This window comes from Cetorhinus maximus, chromosome 2 (genome assembly GCF_964194155.1).
Source record: "Cetorhinus maximus chromosome 2, sCetMax3.hap1.1, whole genome shotgun sequence".
Lineage (NCBI taxonomy): Eukaryota > Metazoa > Chordata > Chondrichthyes > Lamniformes > Cetorhinidae > Cetorhinus > Cetorhinus maximus.
The window spans coordinates 60,529,486-60,543,611 of NC_135880.1; the positions used below are offsets into that span (position 1 = coordinate 60,529,486).

The 14,126-nt window shown below is 44.9% G+C and overlaps 2 protein-coding genes across 2 annotated transcripts in view; one reads left to right on the forward strand and one right to left on the reverse strand.

Moving 5' to 3' along the window:
• The window catches only part of LOC144694533 (uncharacterized), a 237,279-nt gene that overhangs the window by 60,051 nt on the left and 163,102 nt on the right, over positions 1 to 14,126 (forward strand). The window lies entirely within an intron of this gene.
• arb2a (ARB2 cotranscriptional regulator A) overlaps positions 4,097 to 14,126 on the reverse strand; it is a 918,141-nt gene continuing 908,111 nt past the window's right edge. Inside the window, exon 12 of the transcript XR_013579777.1 lies at positions 4,097 to 4,106. The gene's annotated coding sequence lies outside the window, so the exon portion shown is untranslated. The remainder of the gene's footprint in view (positions 4,107 to 14,126) is intronic.

Genomic DNA, 14,126 nt, shown 5'->3' on the forward strand with positions numbered 1-14,126 from the left:
TGAGGAAGAGGAAACAGAAAGTAAGTAAAAAGTAGCGAGGTTTGTGGAAGTAGCAGCAGAGTGAGTAAATTTAAAAACAAGTTAAAATAAGTTCAAGTAAAATTTACCTGATGGTAGCAGAGAATTAAAGATAAACTAAAAATAGATTGCCAACTGGGAGCTTAGAGAACTGCTGCCTAGAAGAAACAGAGATAGAAATCAGCAGAACAGCCGTGCTACCTATAGCTGGGAGGACTGAAAGTTAAGTATAGTGTTAAGTATATGTACCTAAGAGTTAAAAATGCCCAGATGTAATAGGCCATGACACAGAAATTCAGCATGTCAAACAGGAAGTGCATGTGAGGCAGAAGACCTTTAAAACATTATAAATGGAGTGCATCCGGCAAAGTATGGTGCGATAAATAGAAAACCTTAAAATATTAGTTTTTTTCAATAATTTCATCGTCACAGTTAATCATGCGACTTAAAAAATGCAAGCATGTATGATATTCTTCGTTGCATAAGCTCTACCATATGCTGCTACAAGAACAGGTTCAAGTTGTAGGTGAATAGTTATTGTGAATAGCTGCATTCTGATCATACATCCCACCTGAAAACAATAGCTTAAGTTAATTTTTATTCTTGCTTCTGAAGAATATATGCATTTAATTATATTTATCAGTCTATCAATGAGAGACAAGAGAGTTTCATTAAAATACTCAGAAATCTTGGCATTTGTGGAAAATAATTTTTGCAAATAATGCACAGAGCTTTGGGGAGCTGCATAAATTCTAGATGTGATGCAGCCAAAGATCAAGGCATGCAAGAGACATTTAGGACAAAGATCATTAAAAATGCAATGAGCTAGAGTTTAAGTGAATGTGGGTGGCTGGAATTGCCTATTGATTTTTTCTTGATGACCTTAAATCATGTACAACTTTGAAGCTGTCCTGCATGATTGCAATACCATCTTAGGTTCAGTTGAATGATACTTGCACCCATGGAGATGATTGTGTTCAGTTTTGGGTCTGCATTTTTGCTAAGTGCCTGATGCCAGTAGCTGGTAGTGTTGGTCAATAACAAAAGAATGAACAATTTTGAAACAATCAATGCATCTTTACTGACTGATAATGAGCAATTCACTACTAGGAAATAATAGAATATATTAAAAATATTTATTACCTTAACTCTGCAATGTGTTTTATAACTTATTTCCTATGTTTTATTTTCAAATTAATTGCATGTTGTATTGAATGCTTCATCTTCCCACCAATCAGTATGACATCAGAAACATTTACAACGGTACAGATTCAGTGCAATAGGCTGAGTTTACCCAGCACTGCAGAGGTGTAAGTGGAGGTGGGGGGGGGGGGGGGGGGGGGGAATCAGGTCAATAGGTGGGATCCACGTCCAGATGGCTCCCTAAAGCATTCCTGTTGCGGGAGAAGTTTCCAAGGGGTGGCCTGGGAAGTGGGTTGCCTACCTGCTGCATGGAGGTGGACAGGGAATTCAAATAGTTAAGGTCCCATTTAGGGCTGATTTTGCAGCACTGTCGCCAAGAGGAGAGACCGTCAGCTCCATGGAGGTGGCCTCCTGCGGCAGTCGAGGGGGCCACCAGAATTGGAGACTCCATCCTCCAAAGAGGGGGCCCGAGGAAGGAAAGGCATCCCTGGTGGCCCCAACGATCCAACTGGAAAGATTTCCATCCAGTTTGTTGGACCTGCTGCCTTCCCACCCTTCTAAAATATTTAATTATTTTTATACCTCTGAGGCGCCTCCATTTTGAGCGGCGCACATGTTTTCAAACCTGCCTCAACAATGCCCAACTCTCTCGGTGGGGCTGTCAAGACTCTAGAGATGCGGCCCTGTGATTGGGCTCACAGCATTTGAAACCTGCCCACCGTCCTTAATTGGACAGTGAGCGCGGAGGTGCCAATTAGGAGGCCACCTCCCAGAAGATTGCGCTGCTGATCTACCTCTCATCAAGTCCTGGCTCGGCGGCCCCAGTTGATCCCAATGAAGGTATTCTGAAGCCCATGGGAAATTCCTGCCCAATGCCCCGAGGCATAATCTTAAAACAAGAGGGAATTATGCGTGCAAGCTATATGAATGAGTACAAAAAAATCAATATTAATACTAGTAAGTCACAGAGTGTAAGTAGGTCACCATGATGTATTCAGGTTAAAGCAGAGGACAAAACAAGGTATAGAACAAAATTACCTTGATCTGAATTGGAGGAGGGGTGGGAGTTTTTAAACCACAAAACAAACTCACATAGAAAACAATTATCAGTTGAAACGACATCTCCCATAGTGCTATAAATCTTTGAATGTCTGTCTGTGTTCATTCTCCATTTTGGGTTTACTCTCAAAGTGCAGCAGTAGTGCCCGTACTAAACTCCATTTACACAGCGAGTGGAGACTGACTCATGGATTGCAATATATTTGCTTCACATACAGCAGCAAACTGTTAAAAGTGAAAGCTAGCACATTACTCAAGGTAGGAGTCATGAACTCTACAGAAAAAAACAATTGCACAAAAGAAGTCCCACAAAAGTGTGCTGAAAAATATCCTTCATTTGTAAAACAATTTTAGTAAGTGCCTTAATGAACAAAATAATATAAAATTGCCCAGGGTTGATTCAATCAGTGAGCTCTGCCTATTTTCATCTGTCCGGTGAAGCAATGATGGCCCACAAGGCCTATGGCTGCCATTAGACTAGAATCACAGTAGAGAAGGAAACAACTTCCACTTATGTAGTAGTTTATTGCGGTTCCATGGGGAGTTGGGCTAGGTCACCCCGGAACGAATGCGGAGGCTGCTGGGTGCAGAGGCAGGCTGGGTGGAAGGCCTGCCTCTGTGCACCAGCACTTTGTCAAAGATATTTTTAAAAAGCATTTAAACAAAGCCACAGCCCTCCAGCCCTCACCCCTCACATACCTTCACCAACCCACACACTCCCCATGCCCCAACCATGCCAACCCATGCCACCTCATGCCCTCTATGCACCCTCATTGCCCCTCATACCCTCCATGCCAACCTATGCCCCTCCATCCATCCCATGGCCCTCATAATCTCCATGCCAACCTATGCACCTCTACCCACGGCCATAACCCCTGATATCCTCCATGCCAACCTCTGCTCCTCCACCAACCCCATAGTCCTTTATAGCCCCTATGTCAACCTATGCCCCCCATCCACCCCCATGGCTCTTTATAGCCTGTGCCAACTTAGTGCTAACTCATGCCAACCTATGCCCCACCCACTCACCACCCTTTGCCCTTACACCCACTTACAAACACTTCAAAGACTCATCCAGTATCCACCATGGGCAGAACTCAGGACCCATGCTAAAATTAAATAAAGTTCTAAGGGCAGAATTTTTAGGTCAGCATATAGGCGTGTGCCCAACCCAATCGGACATGAAATCAAGCGGGCGAGCGTCCTGACATCTTTCGGTCGGCGTGCGCGCGCAAAAGTCGGAAGCGCGCCTGCCGACAATTAAGAAGCCAATCAGTGCAATTGAAGTTGTAATTGTCTCCGATTTTTCACAGTCCGCCCAATCTTACAGTTGCATTTTTCATGAAACCTCATCCAAGGGCAGGATGTGGTTTCCATTATTAAATTTTTAAAAATGTATGGACAGAATTTTCATCATGCATATGTTCAGGTGACTGAAGGTGATGCATTGACATTTTTTTTTTCCAGATTTTAAAAACTTTATTTATTGGTTTTGAAGTCTTCAGCTCCCTGAGGCATCTCTCTGCTTTCATTCAGCGCCCGGCCTCCTCCCGCCAGCAGCAGCCCCCCCCCCCCCACACCCCCACTCCCAACCACCCCGGCAGCGCTGAGCATTTCAGTGTGCTCTTCACGCTGTCTGGCCGTTAATTGGCCAGCCAGCGTTTAATTGTAGTTGGGGCCGATCGTGGGCAGCTGTCCATTTGCCAGCCGCTCCCGGGCCCGCAAATCGCGCACGTACACTGACCTAAATGTCCTGCCCTAAGTGTCTATTGCAGACTTTATTTTTTTTTAAAAAACATTCTCGTTCATAAAAACCCATTCACTACATTTATATTTCTTCAACTGCAGAATCCCTTGTAAGCTTAATTCCTTATAAAAAACAAACACTTCAAAGAGTCTATAACAGGCTTGTCCAATCTTTTCTCATGAGGGGCCACACTTCAATTTTTTTCTCACTCAAGGGACCAATGAGCAGATTTCAGAAAAGTTAGTTTTGGCACAACATTAAACATGAATTTCAAAGGTATGAAAAAAGGAATCAATTTGCTGATCAAACATAAAGCAATGTCAAAGCAATATATTTATTGTTTTATAAAATGAGTAATTAATAAAGATGACCATGAGAGTGTAAGAGGGTGAGAGTGTGCGTGTCCAGTTCACCCCCAGGCTCAGGGTGCTTCCTCACTCACCCTCACCCACACCCACTGTGTGAGTATGTGTTGGTTTGTGGGGGTGAATGTGAGTGACAACCCTGACACTGGGAGTGAGCCAGACACACACACTCTCTCTCTCACACACAAACTCTCTCTCACACACACACATCCTTTCTGCCTCACACACACATTCTCTCTGTCACACACACACATGCACACACTCTCTCTCACTTACACACACTCTCTCTCACACACACACAAGCTCACTCTCTCTCTCACACACACACATCCTTTCTGTCTCACACACACATTCTCTCTCGCACACACACATTCTTTCTCACACACACACACACATTCTCTCTCACACACTCTCTCAGCAGCATTGCCATTGTGAGTAGTGAAAAGTTTAGGAGATAGTTTACTGCTGGATGCTTATTTGAACGTGACAACTTCATTTCTGTTCGGGTCTTCATTCTTAGCATTTCCAAGCTTCACTTCAGGACTCATTGCTGTCTGCCAGGCCCCCTGAGGATTCAGACTGTGTGAGGATTCACCCCCACACACCTGCCCAATAGCCAGTCTCTTCCTCACCACGCCCCCCCACACCCACACCCACACCAGCAGCCAGTCTCTTGCGACCCCCAACCCCCATCACCGCCCCACCCCCATACCGCCCACCCCGACAGCCAGCATCTTTCCATCCCCCATCACAGCACACCAGCAGCCAGTCTCTTCTTCACCCCCTCACCACCCCCCAGCACTGATCCCCTGCCCAGCAGCCTGTCTACCCCTTCCCCCCCTCCATCACCTGGCAGCCAGTCTCTTTCTCCCTCCCCCCTCCCCCCTCTCCCCAGCAAACTCACTGCCACCTTGGGCGTTCTGGCTTCAGGCTGAATGTACCACACTGTTCACTGCTCCTCCAATCAGAGACTATTTTTCTCTCTCATATTTGCTGCTGATAGGCTCACTAGTGGCTCAGACTCCCAACCTTTCCCCTCCAATTGGCCATCTCATCATCCTCTTTCCAACAACACAAAAAGAAAAACCACCAGAAAGCGCACCTTCCAAACCAACTTTTTTAATTCAATCATTGCACAATGTGTACAAAAATAAACTAATATACCTTGTGCATTCCCTTAGTGCCTGTCTTTTGTGTGCCCTTGTCCATTATAGAGCTCCCATGAGGTTCTTCCTTAATGGCTGAGCGTGGCTGGTGAAAGGCTGCAGATCTTCAGCTGAGAAAACTGCAGATAGACTTTGAGAGTGAGCTCGAACATCTCTAGATCCAGAGGGCCCAACTTCAGACTTTGCCATTTCAGCTTGGGCTTATGTGGCTGGCTGAGAACACTGCAAGGGCACTGTTTGAGTGACGGGGTGGCAGCTGCAATACCGTCATCCTGTGAGCCCTCAAAATCATGAGGGGTCTCCACAGAGTAGTTTGGGAAAACTGTTCCCATTGGTGGAACGATCAAGAACCAGAAGGCACAGATTTAAGGTAACTGGTAAAAGGAGCAACGGCATAAGGGATTAATAATGGCCAGGAAATCTGGGATAGCTTCCCTGCTCTTCTTTGGAATCATGCAATGGTATCTATTACATCTACCTGAGTAGGCAGATGAGGTATTGGTTTAACATCTCATGCAAAAGATGGCACCTCTGACAGTGGAATGCCCCCTTAATACTGCACTGGAGTGTCAGCCTTCATTTTTGTGCTTAAGCCTGGGGTGGGACTACAGGCCCAATTTACTCAGCCTCACATCATAGGACAACCCTCTCATCCCAGGAACCAATATAGTGAACCTTCACTGTGCCACCTGAAAGGCAAATATGCATTTGTTATGATCCCTGCAGAAACTGATAACTTAAACAAAGAAATTCAAACTTACAGCTGAAAGTTGAAAGGCTGACACGGCAAGATTATACAATTAAAGACCTTTACTGTAACAAAAGACTAAACCCACTACATTAAACGTTATCTTTGTAGGCACCTTATATTTAAACCACAAAACAAAACTTTCTCTTTTTTAGCACAGCTGAAAACAACTCACAAATATACTTTACACTGTCCTTTAAGTAGACATTTAATTCTCCTAGAACCAAACCAAGGTGATTCTTAGCCCCTAAGGGTTTACTTCTGTTCTTTCTCAGCCTGGGAACTTTTCACCTCAGAACTGTCTTTCACAGTCAGGGTTTTCTCCCTGGAGATTCTTCATCTAACATCAGCTATGCAAATCTTCCAACCTCGTTTTAACTCCTCATGAGTTTGATCTTTTCAATCTAAGCATGAGCTCCCACCTGCATTCCTGCATGATGAAACATAGCGGCTTGCTGCCTATAGCTGCTGTCCCTCCCCCAAATCCTGGAAGACTGCCCTTGTTTTTGGAATATCTTAGACTCTTCCCCTCTCAAAGTCCATCTCCATGGAAATGTGAATCACAAGGGCCTTGTAATGAGATAGAAATGATGATTAGCTATCCTTGAGACCACAACTCTCTTTAATCTTGGAACTTAATGAATAGTTTAAAGCATAACTGTCCACAATCTGACATTTTCAACACTTTTCTGTGACTTTGGAGACTCACAGTCCATCCACTGTTAGAACACAAGAGAAGATCTTACCATTTCCCCATGACATTTAATAGTATCATCATCACTGAATCCCCCTCTACTAACATCCTGGGGGTTACAATTGACCAGAAACTGAATGGACCAGACACATAAAAACTGTGGCTACAAGAGCAGGTCAGAGGTTGGAAATTCTGCAGTGAGCTACTCACCTCCTGACTCCCAATACCTGTCTACCATCTACAAGGCTAAAATTAGGAGTATGATGGAAAATTCTCCATTTGCCTGAATGAGTGCATCTTGAATAACACTAAAGAAGCTGGACACCATCCAGGACAAAGCAGCTCACTTGCTTGGCACCCTATCCACCACCTTAAACATTCAATCCCTCCACCACAGTGGCAGCAGTGTGGACTATGTACAAGATGCACTGCAGCAACTCACCAAGGACCCTTCGACACCACCTTCCAAACCCACAACCTCTACCACCTCAAAAGACAAGAGCAGCAGATGACAAGGTCACCACCCTGAAAGTTCCCCTCCAAGCCATACACCATCCTGACTTGGAAATATATCACCGTTCCTTCACTGTCGCTGGGTCAAAATCCTGGAACTCCCTGCCTAACAGCACTGTGGGTGTACCTACACCTCATGACCTGCAGCGGTTCAAGAAGGCAGCTCAAGGGCACTTGGGGATGGGCAATAAATGCTGGCCTAGCCTGTGAAACAATATGAGAAACGCAGGCTGCTGCCATTGCCTCCAAGTGTAAACACTTTGCAACTTCTTCCTAGTAAAACAATCTGAGTCCCCTTTAATCTCTAACAATAAAACAGGCTTGCTGTCAGGCAGACTCTAGAGCAGTTCAGATGACCCCCTTCATTTTACCTTAAATTAGAGACAGAGACCCAAAACATAACAATCTTTAAACCTCATAATTGTCATATCTTCCTTAGATTTTGAGACCAAAACTGGGCACAAGACTCCAGGTGTGATCTCACCAAAGCCTTATACAATTGCAGCAAGACTTCCTTATTTTTGTACTCAAACCACATTGCTAATGGCAATGAGCTTTCATGCAACTGGCTCCTTCCAGGCTGGAGCTGGAGACATTTGCAGGATTTCACTTTGACTGAGATCCATTCACTGTTTTTATGTAGATGAACATGGCAGCCAGTTTCAAGTTTTCACAAACGACGAAGAGGACTGAGCAGTTGTCCGCCATTGGTAGCGTGGGGGTAGACTGCTACCTAGGAAAATACTTCAACTGCTATAGGGTGCTTAAGATTTACCTGCATAGGAAGATGCCAGTTCAACATCTCTAATCACAGAATTGTTACAGTGCAGAAGGAGGCCATTCTGCCCATCGTGTATGCATCGGCTCTCCGAATGAGCAATTCATCTGGTGCCATTCTCCTGCCTTCTCCCCATAACCCTGCACATTGTTGCTTTTCAAATATCAGTCTAATTCTCTTTTGAATGCCTCAATTGAACCTGCCTCCATCACACTCTCAGGTAATGTATTCCATATCCTAACCAATCACTGAGTGAAAAAAATTTTTCTCATTTCGCTTTTGCTCCTGTTGCCAATCACTCTAAATCTGTGCCCTCTCGTTCCTCATCCTTTTGCGAGTGGGAAACAGTTTCTCCCTATCTACTTTGTCCAGACCCCTCATGATTTTGAATAACTCTATCAAATCTCTCTCAGACTTCTCTTCTCCAAGGATAGCAGTCCTAATTTATCTAGTCTATCTTTATAACTGAAGTTCCTCATCCCTAGAATCATTCTCATGAATCTTTTCTGCGCTCTTTCCAATACCTTCACATCCTACCTAAAGTGGGGCGCCCAGAACTCCAGCTGAGGCCAAACTAGTATCTAGTACAAGTTCAACATAACCTCCTTGCTCTTATACTCTATGGCCCTAGGAATAAAGCCCAGGATACTGTATGTTTTATCAACCACACTGTCAACCTGTCCTGCCACCTTCAATGACTTATGCACATATGCACCCAGATCCCTCTGCTCCTGTACCCCTTTTAGACTTGCGTACACATCTCCAACACTGCAGCATACTGCATTGAAGTGTTAATGTAAATTAAGGACTGCATGTTACAGGGGACGGACAGCTCCCCCCCACCCCACCCCACCCCTGGGAAACAAAGTCAGCTGGAAGCCAACTCAGTTCCCTCCAGCCTGCCCCACAGCCATATTGTGCTGCAGGTGGACTAAATTCCCTGACAGTGGGACTTCTGTCCCCTCACTCGAGAGTTGCCGGCCAATCGGCTGTTTTGGCAGTGCCATGATCTCATTAGTGAGCACTGCTGGGACTGCAACCAGTCCCAAGAAGAAAGTCCAATGGATCCTGGAATAAATCCAGGATATTGGGTGGGTAGGGTTTGGCCAACTTAGGGAAGGGGGTGGGGGGGTGGGTTTTGGAGAGCAAGCAGGTAGGAGGAAAAGGTGGGTACTAACTTAGGGGGGCAAAGGACTGCCTCCAAAGAGAGTACCCCCCCCTTCCTTCCATCCTTTTAGAAACTTTTCAACAAAAACAGCCTGCCCACTGCCGCCTGACTGCCCACGACAACCGTATTGTGACGTGGGCAGCGTATTATCGAAGTCAATTGGCTTGACAACAAGCTCAAATGACCCTTGACTATTTACTTAAATATGGTAGGTGGGCTGCTGATTTTGGCAGCAACCCCCCCCACCTACTGTGTTATGGGGGTGAGCGGGAAGGTGGTGGGGTGAGCCCTATTTTATGTGCCCTCCCGCCAAAAACACACTCAGTGGGGGCACATAAAACCCAGCCCTAAGTGTTCAAGTGGGGAATCGAACCTTCAATTTTCTGACTCAGAAACAAGCATTCTAGTTATCAAGCCATACCGACTCCTGTGCTCAACAGTAATGTACAACACTACTTAGATGTGGGAGTTCACCACTTTACGATGTTTAGTAAGAGGAAAAAAATATTATCAGCTGAAGCAACAACAAAAACAGCAAAATTTAAATATATGAGATGGAAAATGGAAGAGAGGTCAGGTCAAAAATCCTGAGTGCAGGAGACTCACATTGAAATTAGATGATTTAACTACCACCTTGAAGAGGCCACTTTGTGGTTTTCAACCTATTAGATAATCCCTTTAATCCCTTCACCCTTTTAATTTGGTTTTCCTTTTCACTTAGTGCATTGAATCTATGTCACTGCCTTCCATTCAATCTATAAGGTATGTTTAGGGTTATTATGTGTTTAGCTATGGATATCTAGTTTAGTCTTGAACATTGATGATGAATTTTCAGGCTAATTTTACTAAATTTATTTGAAATAATAAATTGCCTGAATTTTTAAAAACTCTTAATTTCCACCAAGACTCTGCATTGGCTCTACCTTCAGCCTTAGAATCTGGACAGGTGCTTAGGCTCCAGTTGCATATCCAAGGACATGGTCCCTTGCTCCCCTGGAGCTCCCATCTTCTCTAATGCACAAGTATTCTTTATTCATCTTGCAAAATGTTCGGAGAGTAGCAAGAGGTTGGGCTTTAAAGAAGTATGAAATGATAAATCAGAGTAGTTGTCAACGTCGAGATCGATGTTGAGGCCCCACCTCCTTCAAGCTTCCTAAACACTAAACCTTGGTGTTGGACTTGTGCTCAATGCCTCTTGGCCATAAGTACTACTCATATAGAAAAAAGAGGACAAAAATCCAAGAGAAGTGCCTCCTAATTCAGTAAACCACTCTAAAATTGAACCAAAATGAATAGCTTCTGATCTTAGTTCTTAGTATTGAATGTTTTACTAAAAAAAGAATGAGTCAATGATGCCAAAAATCTGTTGGACATGCTGCCAGCAGTTACAGCAAAATCACATCTGCTAATGCTGTCCAGCAAGGCCTGTGCTAGAGTTTGCAGGGTGAGTGGGATGACATCTCATTTACATGGGACTGGTGGTTGGTCTGTTCTGGCGTCACTACCCGTGATGTGTACTGCTTGGACACTATGAAGCAGTCTTGTTGAAGTTACAAAGAAGTCTTTATTTACATTACTGAACTATGTACGTTTTTACAGCAGAAGGTAAAGGTATGGAGAGGGCCTCATACTAGGTCGTTACATATCTCTAGATTGGCCTTAGCTCTAGGCCATGTACCTTCTTTATATCACTGTGTGGGTGGTACTGTACTCAACCCCATGTTAACCCTTTAGGTACCAGATCCTTCTATACACCTCCCCGCAAGCCTTTATCCCCTGGATATAGATTGACATTAGTTTATTTACAGTTTGCTTCTAGTCTCACATCACTATAAGTCTTGAGTACTTAACTTTAGTGTTGCAACTATAAACTATCCTAACTCTAAACTACTTCCAAATTAACATTACAACATCAACAGCATGCATTAACAATGTTCTTGCTACTCCATCTCCCCCCACAAGTCCTTGAAATTGGAGATTCGGATGGTGTACAGGCCCTGTACCCCTGCCACATCAGGAGAGTGGTAGGCTCTAGAGGTTCTTAATTTTGGCAGTGGTTGGGAGGCTGTATCTGGATGTAGGCATGACTTCATGTGCTCCTTCCATTGACAGGTGCTGCACCACGCCTGGTCGGTCTGGTTAATATGGTGGTGATTTGTTGTAGTGAGTGGTGATTGTTTCTTCCTGGGTGGATGAAAGCGGTGTTCATCAAGTTGTTGGTGGTGTTTCTTCTTCTTCTTCTTCTGCCTTTTCTGGGTGTCAGAAAGCTCTCTGCGGTTGAGGGAGTGCAGTCCTGTGGATGGAAGAAGAGTAGGTAGGTGGCTCACCTTTGTGTAATTGTGTTTGCGTGAGGCTGATACCTGGTTCCAGCTGATGCTGTGGTTTTGGCATGCTGGTTGGTAGTTGTTGGAGCTGTGCATTGGTCAGCTTCTCTACCATCTGCACCGTGGTCACTGGTGGAGGCAGAGGCTTCTCTGGAGGTCGTTCAGGCCATGGCATCACCTCCACTGGGGGTGCTGTGGTAACCTCCTGCACGGTGTATTGGTCAGGCCCTTGGGTATGTTCAGAGACCTGAAATGAAGAACAGACCTGCTCCACTAACAAGGAAGAGAGGATACAAATGAAGTTAACATATCTATGGTGTGTAGTGATTGGGCCTTCGGGAGGATACCTTTCAAGTTGGGCAGGGTTGTTAGTTGCCTTCACATCTTCAGCTGGTTGAAGGAGATCAAGAGCTATGCAGGTGTCTCTGCTGAGGAGTGAAACAAGTGCACAACATGCATCAGCTCTGTAATCTGTTTGGCACTTTACCTCAATGGCCCCTAAATCATACCAATGACTGGGAGTTGGACTCCACCTGCACCATAAAGTGGGGTGTCCATCTTTCGGACCCAGTGGCCTTAGAGCCACGGTTTCTCATCCGATAGGACTGCCACTCTGGCATTGGAATCTAACTTAAAGTTGGTTAGATAGCCGTTCACTGAGATCTCTGTATTCCACAAGGAATCATCTGATGTCACCCAAAGAGGAAAGGCTGTGTATCTATGCTGTGCTGAGGTCGTGACTGACGCATCTCACTGAAGTGTTCCTGTCGATGGCAGCAGAAGCATGTGGCAGTACTGATAGGACATTGGTCCTTCCTGTCAGTGCGTTTTGCACCGCAGCACTGGCACAATCGTTTGGCTGGGGGATGGCCTACCCTGGCTCGGACGCCCCCTGTGCTTGTGTGGCTTGATGTGGTGGACCGAGGTGTGGCTTTTGTCCCATAAGGTTCCTTCCCCTCTGAGAATGGTCCTACGTTGGTCTCACAGCTCGGACACCCTAACTATCTGGGCAGCCTTGTCGAGAGTAAGGCCATCTTTGGCTTGAGAAGGTTGGAGAGTGAATCATCCGCGGCACCCACCACGATCCTGTCTCAGATGAATTTGGATTTCAGATCATCGTATTCACATCCTTCTGCCATGCAGTAAAGATCAATGATAAAGGAATCAACAGGCTCCCAAGGCTGCTGGACTCTCCTGTTAACTTTGGTGCATTCCAAGATCTTGTTAGATCTCAGGTTGAAGAGAAGGTAGAATGATTTTAAAACATCATCAAATTTAGCAGATGATTCTTCTATGGCTAACTGCCAATGATGTCGTCTGCAAGAGGTCTAATGGAATAAAGTAATATGCTAACTTGTTCCGCTTCTGGCTTTTTATTTAATCCTTTTTCTCCTGCCAGGTTCTCGTTTCTCTGGAGATTCTCAGGTGAGTTTTCTGCTTGCTTTTTTGAGTGAGGTTGTTTCAGGGCAAAATCATTGCTGGTGTCCTTTTCTTGAGAGTTCTTCAGTCTTTTAGAGAGGATGTGGATTTTTATCCCTTGCTGCCACCTCAATCTGTTCTGTTGTCACTACCCGTGATGTGTACTGCTTGGACACCATGAAACCATCTTGTTAAAGTTACAAAGAAGTCTTTATTAACAGTAATGCACTATGTACATATTTACAGTAGAGGGTAAAAGTATGGAGAGGACCCCATACTAGATCCTTATATGTTGCTACCTATCTCTAGACTGGTCTTAGCTCTTGATCATGTACCTTCTTACATCACCATGTGGGCGGTACTATACTCAGTCCCATGTTAACCCTTTAGGTAACAGATCCTTCTACTACGGTGGTTACCTGATTCTTTATGCACATTTTCATGGATGCCCACCTGCCCTATATTACTAGCTCTAGCACCCACTGACTGCTCCTATCCCCCTCCAAAGACATCCAACTTCCAATTGATAATCAATCTGCTGAAAATAAAGGTTGTCCAGTTTCAGGAGCTCAGGACATTACCTTGGTCTGAACACCATCCACACCACCCCACCCCCACACCCCCAACCCCTCCAGTGTGGTCCAGTTGTGGAACTATTTTGTTTATGTTCATTCTTTATTAGCAAGACTGAATTTGTTGTTCCATCCCTTGCGAAGGTAGGGAGTTGCAGGATTTTGACCCAGTGACACAGAAATAATAGTGATATATGCCTGAGTCAGGATTGTGTTTGATTTGGAGGGGATCTCAGAAGTCATAAGTGTGAGGTGATGCACTTGGGCAGGAAAAACCAGGCACAGGAATACACGATGAATGATAGGACCCTGGGAAGTACCGAGGATCAGAGGGACATTGGTGTGTATGTCCACTAGCCCCTTAAGGTAGTGGGACAGGTAGATAAGGTGGTTAAGAAGGCATATGGGATAC